The following is an 11,604-nucleotide window of genomic DNA, read 5'->3' on the forward strand; positions in this document are numbered from 1 at the left end:
AATTTTATGAGGGACAGCACAAAAAATATGAGGAAAATTAGGTATGTTTCTGTTTATTTAGTTTTGTGGAATGTACCCTATTTTTTTCTCATATTTTGATATCTCCTTGGTAGAAGAGGTTTAGAATAATGTTATCTAGCATATACTAAGAGAAAGTCCGGCTGCTTAATGGTATTTTAGCTGCTGGACATTTTTCTGGTAGCATATGCTTGATTTGCAATGGGTACAATGCTTGGGCTGTCCAGTCAACATGCTCATGTTTGTATAGTAATACACTTTTTTTGTATAATATGCATTATACACACAGCATATAGCTAATATTCATGCCCTACATATGCAGTCATTCCTGGTTAGCCAAACTTTGCACTCCTGACTTTTCTTTATGTTTCATCATCCCCAAGTAAGAATAATCTATTCTTGACATCATTTCTTCGTCAGTTTATTAGGCGCTGTCAGTTTGTCTACTTTAAGTAATCCAGTAATATAGCTAATCATATATTTAAATGAAAAGTAAGGTAAGGTGTAATTTATTATTATATGGCAAACTTCTGCTTGGGTAAGTTTTTCATAGCTACTTTCATTAAATATCTGCATCTGTGCATCTGTGCTGCAAAATCCATTTAACTTTAGTTTATCATGAAGCAAAGTTTAGCATCTGTGCTGCAAAATCCATTTAACTTTAGTTTATCATGAAGCAAAGTTTTGCATCTGTGCTGCAAAATCCATTTAACTTTAGTTTATCGTGAAGCAAAGTTTCTTGCTACTTAAACAGCAATTAATGATTCAGAATATGTTCTATCTACACCCTTTTTCCTGGCCTGTAACTGTATTTCTTTAGCAAGTGCGCCTTAACCATGACTTATGGTAGTTTCTGCTAGTATTTGTTTGATACACACACACACACACACACACACACACACACACACACACACACACACACACACACACACACACACACACACACATATTTTCATGCTCATCTATTATGGCTAGCATCTCTTTATCCACTCCTGTGTATCTCTATACGCTCTTGACCAATTAAGTAAATGGGTAATCTTGCTGTAAAATCAGTGTACCAGTTCCATTCTTGTTCCACTACATCTCTTCAAATCAAGTAAGCTCTTATCACAGAAGTTCTGCAACAGAATATTGTGTTTTACAAGCACATGCACCAAGAAACAAATATCACAAGTAACTGAACTGGTAAATAATATCAGCAAATTCAACATTTTTTTTATTTTTGCAGGATGCAAGCCACACACAGACTTTATTATTTCCACTTCAAACTCACTGTACTTTGAAAAAAAGAGCAAATCATTGACAAGCAGAAGAACCTTTCTCTCTCAATTTCTTCAGGGGCAACAAGGTAGGAGAAGCTAGTAATCAGCACATATGTACAATAGGATCTTGCTACTATATGTCTCAAGAAAAATTAACACAAACCCTTTAGCAAGCTGTTATTCTCAAGCAAGTGTGATTAACTTTGGGTGATGTAAGCAACTTACTGTAAACCCTAAGGCTGACTTAATCTCATCAGAATACGTCATTGTTGATGGTTATGCAGGCTTGTGTCATTAACTGTTTAAGAAATTCAAAACTGTTCAACAGCCAATTGCTCCTTTATCAAGCCATATGCCAATAGTTGTCCCAACACTTTCTTTACTGATGCACTAAATTCTAACACTGTCACAATAAACTCTGAGAAGTAGTGTACTGCCTATCACTGTATTGTAGAGAGATAAGGTGCTAACTATATCCCAATTGACCAGAGTTTGGTTAGCAGCTTGGATACTGGGAGAGTGGGGTGGATATGATGGAGTGCCCAACATCTGCTTTTCATTGTGAAAGGACGACGAAGCTATCCTTACTGCACTCATTGAGCAATATCAAGTTGTCCCTGTAGTTGTGTGAGGCAAGTACCACATAAAGCCTGAGGTCTGCCTTAGAAATGGCTCTAGGATGGTATTACTCTTTTTTTTTATTATTTGTCTCCCCTACGTATCATCTATCAGCCCCCCCCCCAACAATCAGCCAACTCATTCCAATTCACCACAGTGAGGGCTGACTAGAAGGGGATATCTTTAAGACAGCCACTAGGCATGGCTTTAGGAGTTTCAGCTTTAGTCCTACATGCTCTACAGATTTGCAGCCCATAGAACTGAAGAGGGAAGAGCAATGGGCTGTCCATGCTGGTCAGAACTCATTTATATAAAGGATGTTTGCAGCAAGCAGCCCCACCCCTTCCTTCTTGCACATTAAGTGATTTCCACTGTTTCCACCAGAGAAATCACAATCCAGTGTGTGCTCATTGAGCATCCAACACCCTCCCCATCCCCCAGCAAAGATGAGCGGGCTACGCCCCTTTTTACCCCTCTTCATCCTTGCCTGGCTCCTCCAGTGATGGGCTGCTCATCAATTCATGGTCACCTGAGGCATAATAAGGGCTCCATCCCTCTGCATCATGGAGCCAGGCAGAACAATTGCACTATGTGAGATTACTAGCCTGCAATAGAGATGGCATTAGGGACAACTTGTACACTGTCTACACTGTTCATACTCTAATACTTGTCTCTCTCTCAGTGGGATGAATGGCTCATGAAGGCTCTATTTCAGCCCAGGAATGTATGGTTCATGAGGTTTCAATTTGGCCTGGGCATGAATCTGATTCTTACTCTCAAATGGGGAAATAAATGACCAATTGGGTACAAGTAATAGATGGTATTAGTCTGGGAATCATATTGGGGAAAGAAAATAACTATATCATACAAAAAAATTCACAAGTACTTGCTTATCATTCAGAACAGGCATTTATACTACAACCATAACTCTTTTTCTTCATCTAAGTTTCAGCTCTCTAAAGTTACAATATGACTCATGCATTCAACTGCTACTCTTACTTTATGCCTCTGGATCCTTTAAAGAGGAAAAGGACCTCACCTGGTTATCATAATAATATTTCTATCATGACTGAGTTTTGTTTCAGGATTTTTTGTACCTGATATGGATTTGCAGGTATTAAATACGGTGTAGATGTAAGACCCTTTCTGATTTCACCACTTGGCACCACTCGTCCATCTACCTACTTAACTGAATAAACTACTTGAAACTTCAACAACGTGTTTTTATTCCTCCCAAAGGGAGAGTATCAGAGAGTCTCCTAGATCTGATAGCTAAAGTGATGTTATCTGAGCTAATCCTTTGTACTCTGCTACTGTATGAAGTGGGTAGCTTTATTAATATATTCTGGATCTATGCATATATGAATGTTGTCTTGCGTCTTAACTGTAACCACTTATTTACAAATTTTGGCAGATAGTGTATATGTCTTTCTTTTTTTTTTTTTTGGTAAAACACATTTATTGAATTATCACTTAAGACCCAGGCAAACATACATTAATAGAAAAGAAATAAAAGAAAACAAACCATATTAACATGTTTCCATTTACATATATTATGCATCACGTTTTCTTTATTTATACCTATTATCAGTACAACATTACATAAATTGCTCAATTCCTGTCTTCTTCTACCTACTGAACATTTTTCTGCATGTATTGTTTCCTACAATGTCCATTTATTTCTATGCAATTTGTTCCTTCTCTTGTCTAATGATTCTTCTTCCAGTTCTTTTACCTCTTTTATAATCAAATGCAGTTGGTTCAGAGTCTGATTTCCATTTTCTAATAATTGCTTTTTTGGCAGGCAACAGAATTAAACTTAACAAGGCCTTACCGTGGCCAGGCAATTCAAATCTGGTGCCCCAGCTCAAAAGAATTATTTCCTTACTTACAGCCATTTGCTGATCCAGTATTTCTGACAGAGTACTCTGTAGGCAATTTTTAAAATCTACCAATTTATTACACTCCCAAAGTATGTGCTCCCAGTTACCTCTTTCTTCTCCATCATACGTCCAACATTTGCTATCTACCTGAGGAAAATTTCTTTGAAGTCTGCTTGAGGCATAAAAATCACACTCACGCTCTCTTTTCTGACTGATTCCTTTTCAATCTACTCCTCAAGATTACTACAACTTGCATGCAAAAAAACAGATAAGGTTGCAGAGTTTATCTAAATATAGTGTTTTCCTGTAAATCACCTTGCACAGTGAATAAGTCATCACACTCACAAAGTGCATGATTACTCCTTGCATTTACATTATAAATTATTTTCATCAATGCAAGCCTCTGACAAGTCATATAACATAATATTACTGGACCCTCACGTATGACTCTGGAATAGAATCTTGTATCTCCTACTTTATATTGACAAGTAAACAATTTCCAAGAGAGCAGTTTTGCATTATAACTTGTACATAAAAAGCTTCAATTCACTTGTTTTCAGTCTCATTGCTTTGAACACTCAAGTAGACTTTAGGATAAGCTCTGCTCCAGTGTCTCTTTTAAACATAAGACACTGATTATTAATTTAGGCTCTGCTACCGTCTCTTTTAAACACAAAACATTATTTCTTATTTTACGGTCTTCTTTGGTATCTATTTTAAACACATGATGACGCTAATTATTAATTCTAAGAATCTCTTATCTGAAATCTGAATGCTCATCTTTTTGTCTTTCCCATGACATTCACTCGCAGTGTTCTGTTGTATCCACAAACAATCAATGTTTGAGACTTTGCTTTACAAGATGCAGATTTCTCAACTGAAAACGTATCACTACAGATTTTATCAGAGTAAGTTCTGTTTCCATAGCTTCTAAGTAAAGGAGGAAATGAACAACATTTCTTTGGATCACATTTATTGCCAGAAGTCATATACATCTTACCTGCACCGTGTTTTCCATGGTTCTCATAGTGCCCTTACCATTAAGTCTGTCATAAACTGATTCACTCTCACTCGTTTTCTCATGCATGCCTTCCTTTCTGTCTCACATGCAGCTTTTTAATTATATTTATTGTTTACATATTGTAAATACTTGTTTCTTTCCGAGTTTATTTCAGTATTTCGTGCACTGAGTTGCACTTTGCACCTTGTATGTATATGTATATGTAAATTTACTTTTTTGCCTTGTTCTTAATAGTTGCATGTATGTTGTTTATCTTGTTCTTAATGGGGGTTGGGAGGGTGGCCTAATGGTTAATGTATTTGCCTTACAAACACAAAGTGCAGGGTTTGAGTCTCACAAGGGATAATTGACTAGGCTTAAAAAATGGTTCGTAAGTGTAGTTAGCCTAGTACTAATCTATTAATAGTTGTATGTACGTCATTTATGCAATTCATACTTGGAGAGTCACTGAAACCAGAGTCAAATTCCTTGTATGCATGCATACTTGGCCAATAAATGTGATTCTGATTCTGATCTACATGCATCAGTATCTTTATTTAATGTTAAATCTGCTTCTCCTAACAGCATACCTCTTGGATTCATTTAGCAGACATGAGTCTAGCTCATACCACTGAATCATGTAGGTTCATAGGTTACTACTAGGAATGCAGTTCAGGAGACCAATAAGGATCCTAGCCCAGCTTCCCAACTGTTCCAAAGCAATGTCTGGTTCCATGAATCAGAGTCACACAGTAGGCAAATGGAGTCTGAGGGACTCAAACTCTGAACTACAAGAACCAGCTTAGAACCAGCTGCCAAATTAAGTATTAACAAGTATCAGTACTCCCTGTGGGACCCTATGGAAGATTTTTGCTTCATACAAAGTAAGTCTGAGACTTCTATTTGTTCACTGCACTAAACTCTTGTTGCTCTCAAAAGCCAAAATATAAAAAATTTAGGGCTCCATCTGTGAAATGCTAAAAGGTAGATTATTGTGCTAATATTCTACCCAATACAAAGAATAAATCAAATGTCAGGACCTAGTGCCTCCAATTCTGAGAAAGGTTACCTTGAAACTGAAAGTTGTCTGGAGGCTGCAGTTGTATACTTTTTCAGAGAGACAGTAAAACTCCTGAAGCTACATTAATTCTGATTTTACTTCTAGCACCATGTAACAACTGGTATTCAGTAGACTCTGTAAGGAACAGGAGAGAGACGCCCCTTGATGCTACCAGATTCATTAACTTTACATGAAGCATGTGCAATAACAACAGAAAACTGCAGCCCATGATTCACATACTGGTATTCTGAGCATTATTAAGACTGCTCCCTAGAGGAACATATCGATATGTGATACTAGCCACCTTTTACTTTGTAACTTTTACATAATGGATTATATGTATTCAAGGTAGAAGGCAGGACTGGAAAAGCAAGAATGTATGAAAAATCATATAAGTTGTAAGTTTGACTGTTATGGATATTTTAAAATATGCAAATTAGAAACTCATTCATGTCAAAATACAAGATGACTCTGTGCCATATGTATGTGTATTTCACATACCAAGAATGGCTTTTGGCAAAGGTAGAAACTGGAGTCTGCCACTTAGCAAAATACCTGCAGTAACTTTATCCATTATTTTTCTTTATTTCTTACAAGCTAACCCTTCATTTTTTTCAAAACACATGGGAAAATAAATTCAGTGAAAAAAAAAAACAGAAAAAGTGTTCTAGAGAGATTGAAAAATATTCTCCTGTATTTGGAGGGTGCTACAACTGATTTATCTGTCAGTCAGACAAAACTAACAAAAACAAATTATATTAATTAAAATAGTGTTATAGTATAGTTTTGCTACAAAATCTAGGTGCATAAGAAGGGAGGTTGGTGTAATGGTTAGGGTGTTTACCATATAGACATGAGGTGCAAGGTTTGCTTCTCACATGGGGTAATTGGCTAGGCTTACAATGGCTCACAAGGGCAGTTAGTCTAGTACTAACCAATGAACCCATCCTTTCTATGACTCTGTATAGCCCATGCTTGTAACACTTTTCTTTGACCTTCCACAATCCTATTTCAGATCTAACTTTTTTGCTCAATTCATCCTGATTTTTGTGTTTTTACTCACAGCTAAATAACCAAAAAGAAAAACAGCTAACGCCTTAAGCTATGTATTCTTGGGAACCGGTACACGCTTTGTCAAGGATGAACCAAAAAGTATGCGATGATGATTTTGGTTCATCCTTGGCAAAGTGTGTACCGGTTCCCAAGAATACATAGCTTAAGGCGTAAGCTGTTTTTCTTTTTGGTTATTCAGTTGTGGCGAACGCTTTTTTTTGGTTTACTCACAGCTAGCAGCTTCAACAAAGACAGCAAGACAGACGCAACAGCTTATTGGAGCAAGAACACTTCAGTGACTATATTGAAGCATTACACTTAATCATTCAGCATAAAAAAATCAAGTACTCAACTCAGAAAGAGGGAAAAAAATAAAGAATGCATATTTATCATGCAGCAAGGCAGTCACTCTTCTAACTTCTAGACTGACTAAAACTAATTAAGACCTTAAGTTATTGCATTATTATTTATAACTCATTTCTTCTGCAGTTCTCAGATCTTAGCAGTTTCTTCATCTGCTACTGGTCTGTCTTGCAATAGGATGATTTGATTATAAGACCTATGGTTTCCAAAAGGTAGAAACCACCTTACGCTCTTATGAACCATTTTATTCTTGCCACCCCAATAAATAAATAAATGAAATAACACTGTGAAGGCATATGGCCTTTTGTAAAAAAAATGGCCATGATGCCTGTGTATATGGGCCTGCCTGAGAAAGGATTACCTCAGTGAGCCCAATGACAGAACGAGTAAATATAGAAGTTGGGAACATTGTCAGAAAGACAGATAAATATGCACACAGAGAGACAGCTATATCATAATAGCCATACAACTTCACAGTAACAACTGGACTACAATTTTCAGATATGTGCTAATGGAAAACTCTGGCCTAATTAGGGCTGATGTTTTCTATGAGAAGTACCGATTTATTTTAATTATTATTTTTTATTTACTCTTTGTTGATATGACATATGCTAGCTTATATCATAATATTGTGCTTGTATTCATTTTTAGTAGTTGACCAGACTGACAGTTGCAAAGCTAAAGTCTGGGCCACAAAACAATATGCCACTGACTCATGAAACTTTTTGTGGAGGGCTGCAATTTCTGTGTCTAGGCAAGAGCCCTGTATTCAATTTATTCCTACCCTGGAAGCCTGACTGACACATCCATTCCCAAGTGGTAACAGTCAGGTGGCAGGAAGCAGTCCAGCTTGCTGTTCCAATGGAGTAATGTACCTATCCTAATGACAATCTTCCTCCCTCACAGTGGCCCTGTGAGCTCCATGACATGCTGCCTACCCCAGGAAGCATGCCTCCGCATGTTGACTTCCCTGGCTCTTATACTTGTACAAGGGCACCATGTGCTAGAGAGGCCTACCCTGTGTGGGTGTAATACAATGTGCTCCTCTAGGTGTCACCCAAGTGGTGAGCTACAGTTATTTCACTCCCCATCAGGACCGGTGAGCCATTAGTGGCTGCTCACTCTTTCCACCTTCATTTGTCGATTTCTTCTTGTGTCTGAACCACTAACTGAACTCAGGTCATAGGGGTCATAAACAGGGTTTTATCTCTCTATGCCACAGAGCTGAGCAATTTTTAAATATTTTGTAAAAAATACTGAACAAAAGTTATGGCCATCCAGTAAACAAAATATGTCAATTATTTCCACTGACAGAAATGTAGTCTATGACAAAAAGGTGAGCATGCACAAATGCCTGATGCTGGTAAATATCTATTGCCTGGGGGGACAGTACAGCAGGAAGACAGCTCAAATGAGTTAGGGGCACCACAGAGTAGTACCTTTTCTCTTGATGAACGAATCATAAAAGCAAGAAGTGTCATCTTCAGACACTATAACTTAATAAAAGTTAAGAAAATTATGATGTAGTCTTTCCATGATGATAACCACTATTTCCCCTATATTGATGCACACGTCTTTCCAGGTTGGTTACCTGTCCTTAATAAAGATTGCCACTTTTTCTCTATACCACCCTGTGTGTAAATCAGCCTAAAATGTACCTGTAACAGCACTAGCATTCATGAGCCCTGTGTCTATTACACAGCTCTTGTACTAGATGTTTACAGAGCTTTCCATCTACATCAGCCTACTCCTTACACACTGTTCTCCCTCTCCAAGCATGGTTCTTGAGTATTTTGATTTTTCCTGGTTTTTGCAGTTCTAAACTTTCTCCCTTCGTGCTGAGTTATATAGATCCTTACCTATCAAAGGTCAGCTGGTGCTCTAGAATCCAACCATCTTTAAATTATATTACCCTGAAAGGACAGGCTCTAAGCATGTCAATTAGTGTTCTCTTTATTACCTCCCTCTGTTTATGGATACCCCGTCTACCTGTAAGCTATCCAGGATTATCCTCTTCACAGGTTTGGAACTATGAATGACCATACAAATGGCCACCACATCCCTCCATCTAATATCCTATAGCACATTAAGAAACAAGCGCCTTCCACCCATTTTACCAGCTATTACAGCTTTAGACATTCCTCTCCATACTTTAGCCTTGAAGTGGTATCTTTGGGCATATTACCTGCTCTACAGAGATGAAAGATAGCGGAAGTTGTTTTTAGTCGACTTTATGAATGACTTCGGTATTTTGATGCTTTCTCCCACAGCAAGCTGGCTAGTCTGGGACCCCCCCCCACACACACTGGTGGACAGTCTCCTACCTCAGAGCTCACTCAGAGCTGCATCGATGTTAGCTACCATTCATTATTCATTCTATTTAGAGGCCCTAAAGGGCTCTTTGTTTGATCACCTTATACTCCAGTCTTACTCAGTGGTGTACATTAAATCTTTTGTTGCCAAGGCCACAGTCTGTGATGACGGTGTTGTTCCTTATATAACAAGATCCAACATGGCCTCCTTCATCACATAACTTTAGTCTGACTTTTAAAAGATTAAGAACAGGCTCAGCAATTCCAGAAAGCAAATATTTGCCAGTGCTATAGTTGCCTTTAAAGTTCCTCTAATTAGTTATCCATTTCTTCTTCCTCTTAGTGGATAGGAACCAATGAGAACAAGTCACATTGCTAAAATGCCCTAAGCTATCCTTCTGTAGTCATACAGACAAAAATAGATGCACTACCTTTGATGGCAAATTCTCTTTACCTTCCACAATAAAGAGAAGATGCCTTCGTATCTGTCTCCCAACCTGACCACTATATTTCTATGTAGTTCACCTTTTGTTTTCTAGCAAATAACCAGTTAAAATTCAAACTACAGAATTTCACATCTTGCAGCTGACACACCAAACTACCACCATGAATATCCTGCGTGCAGTGCCAGTGCATGTGTTTCTTGAGTGTTAATTCCTTATGCATCACAGGTCTGTGCAATTATTGTCCTTTTCCCTCTTTATACCTTAGACCAATGTCCTTGCTATATATACGTACATACACACACACACACACACACACACACACACACACACACACACACATATATATACACACTTGCACGCACACATGCACACGCACGCGCATGCACTCATCTTCACTTCAGTTTCACAGGAATGTATCCCTATAAAGTATTTCCCATATTTTTCCAGGATTAAGAGCTGTCTGTCACTCCATCACTAGGACAGGATGCCAACAGGCTACATTACCATCTCACTAGCTTCTTTTTCTGTCTTAAAGTATCTCCTCAGCTTTGTTTCCTTCATGTTCTCTTTATTTTATAACTGTATTTGTATTTTAATATGGTGCTGTGCACTTAATACATTTAGATTTGTTTAGATTTGTTTTCTCTGTTAATATTTTAACTGTCTCCAGTGGTTATATCCCGAAAACATCAACGGAAACGCAATACCTGCCTACAAAATGTTAAATATTTACATAATTATTCTATACTTTCCTTTTTCATGGAGCCAGGTAACATAAACTACTGATTTAGAAACACATCTTTGCAAGCATCATGGAGATATTATTTACAGCCGCAGCATTATCGGTTCATTACCAGTTCTAACCCTTGACCGTGACCTTATATTGTCTGAAATACAACAAGGATTAATCTCTTGGGGAAAGGGGGTGGGGAAAGGACCTGTCTGATTCATGGTGTGAGAGGAAACCTCATCCTGCAGCTTTAACCATCTCACATGAACAGTTTACACTAGTTCTTGCTACTCAAACTATTTAAGAAATTTAAAATTTCAAAACACTACTTTACCTTGCAGTGCGAAGGTGAAGTAGCAGTAATGTTTCAACACCATGACTCTGCGTGCATCCAGTCACATGATTTGAATAGCTTCAGTGTGCCCTGGAGATACAGTGTGCAAAGTATCATGTAAATATCAGTAAGGCTGATGACATACCTAAATGTTTCGTTCTTTCCCAGTTACAAAATGTTCAGAAACAAGTGTCTGTCCCATAGGTTTTTTTCCTAATTAGCTCACCCAGCAGTCTCGGAAAATTGCCTTTCTTTCTCTCTCTCTCTCACACAAACTGCCAGCAATTTTATCCAGCCCCACAAATTAATATGACGTGACAGCTGCAAGCTGAGGCAGACTTGGCTCACTCTCTCTGGTAACAGCTGAGGGCTGGGGCTTCCCTAAATAAGGAAATGACAGATGACTGATAGCAGCAGGGAGACTGTAGACACTGGAGCACTAAAACCAGAATTTGGTTGCCCTTAGGTTCAAGCTTGTGATAACAAAATTCTTTCATAACCCAGAGCTTCAAGACTTTGAGATCT

At 38.0% G+C, this 11,604-nt stretch overlaps 1 protein-coding gene across 2 annotated transcripts in view; it reads right to left on the reverse strand.

Annotated features, from left to right (window-relative positions):
* Positions 1–11,381, reverse strand: part of LOC122801729 (protein-lysine methyltransferase METTL21E-like) — a 463,867-nt gene extending 452,486 nt beyond the window's left edge. The window contains exon 1 of one of the 2 annotated variants that reach the window (XM_044071251.1): positions 11,080–11,381. The gene's annotated coding sequence lies outside the window, so the exon portion shown is untranslated. The remainder of the gene's footprint in view (positions 1–11,079) is intronic. The other variant, XM_044071250.1, reaches the window with a different exon arrangement.
* Between the last annotated feature and the right edge of the window lie 223 nt (positions 11,382–11,604).

Source organism: Protopterus annectens, chromosome 5.part0, assembly GCF_019279795.1.
Source record: "Protopterus annectens isolate FY-2018-M chromosome 5.part0, PAN1.0, whole genome shotgun sequence".
Classification (NCBI taxonomy): Eukaryota; Metazoa; Chordata; order Ceratodontiformes; family Protopteridae; genus Protopterus; species Protopterus annectens.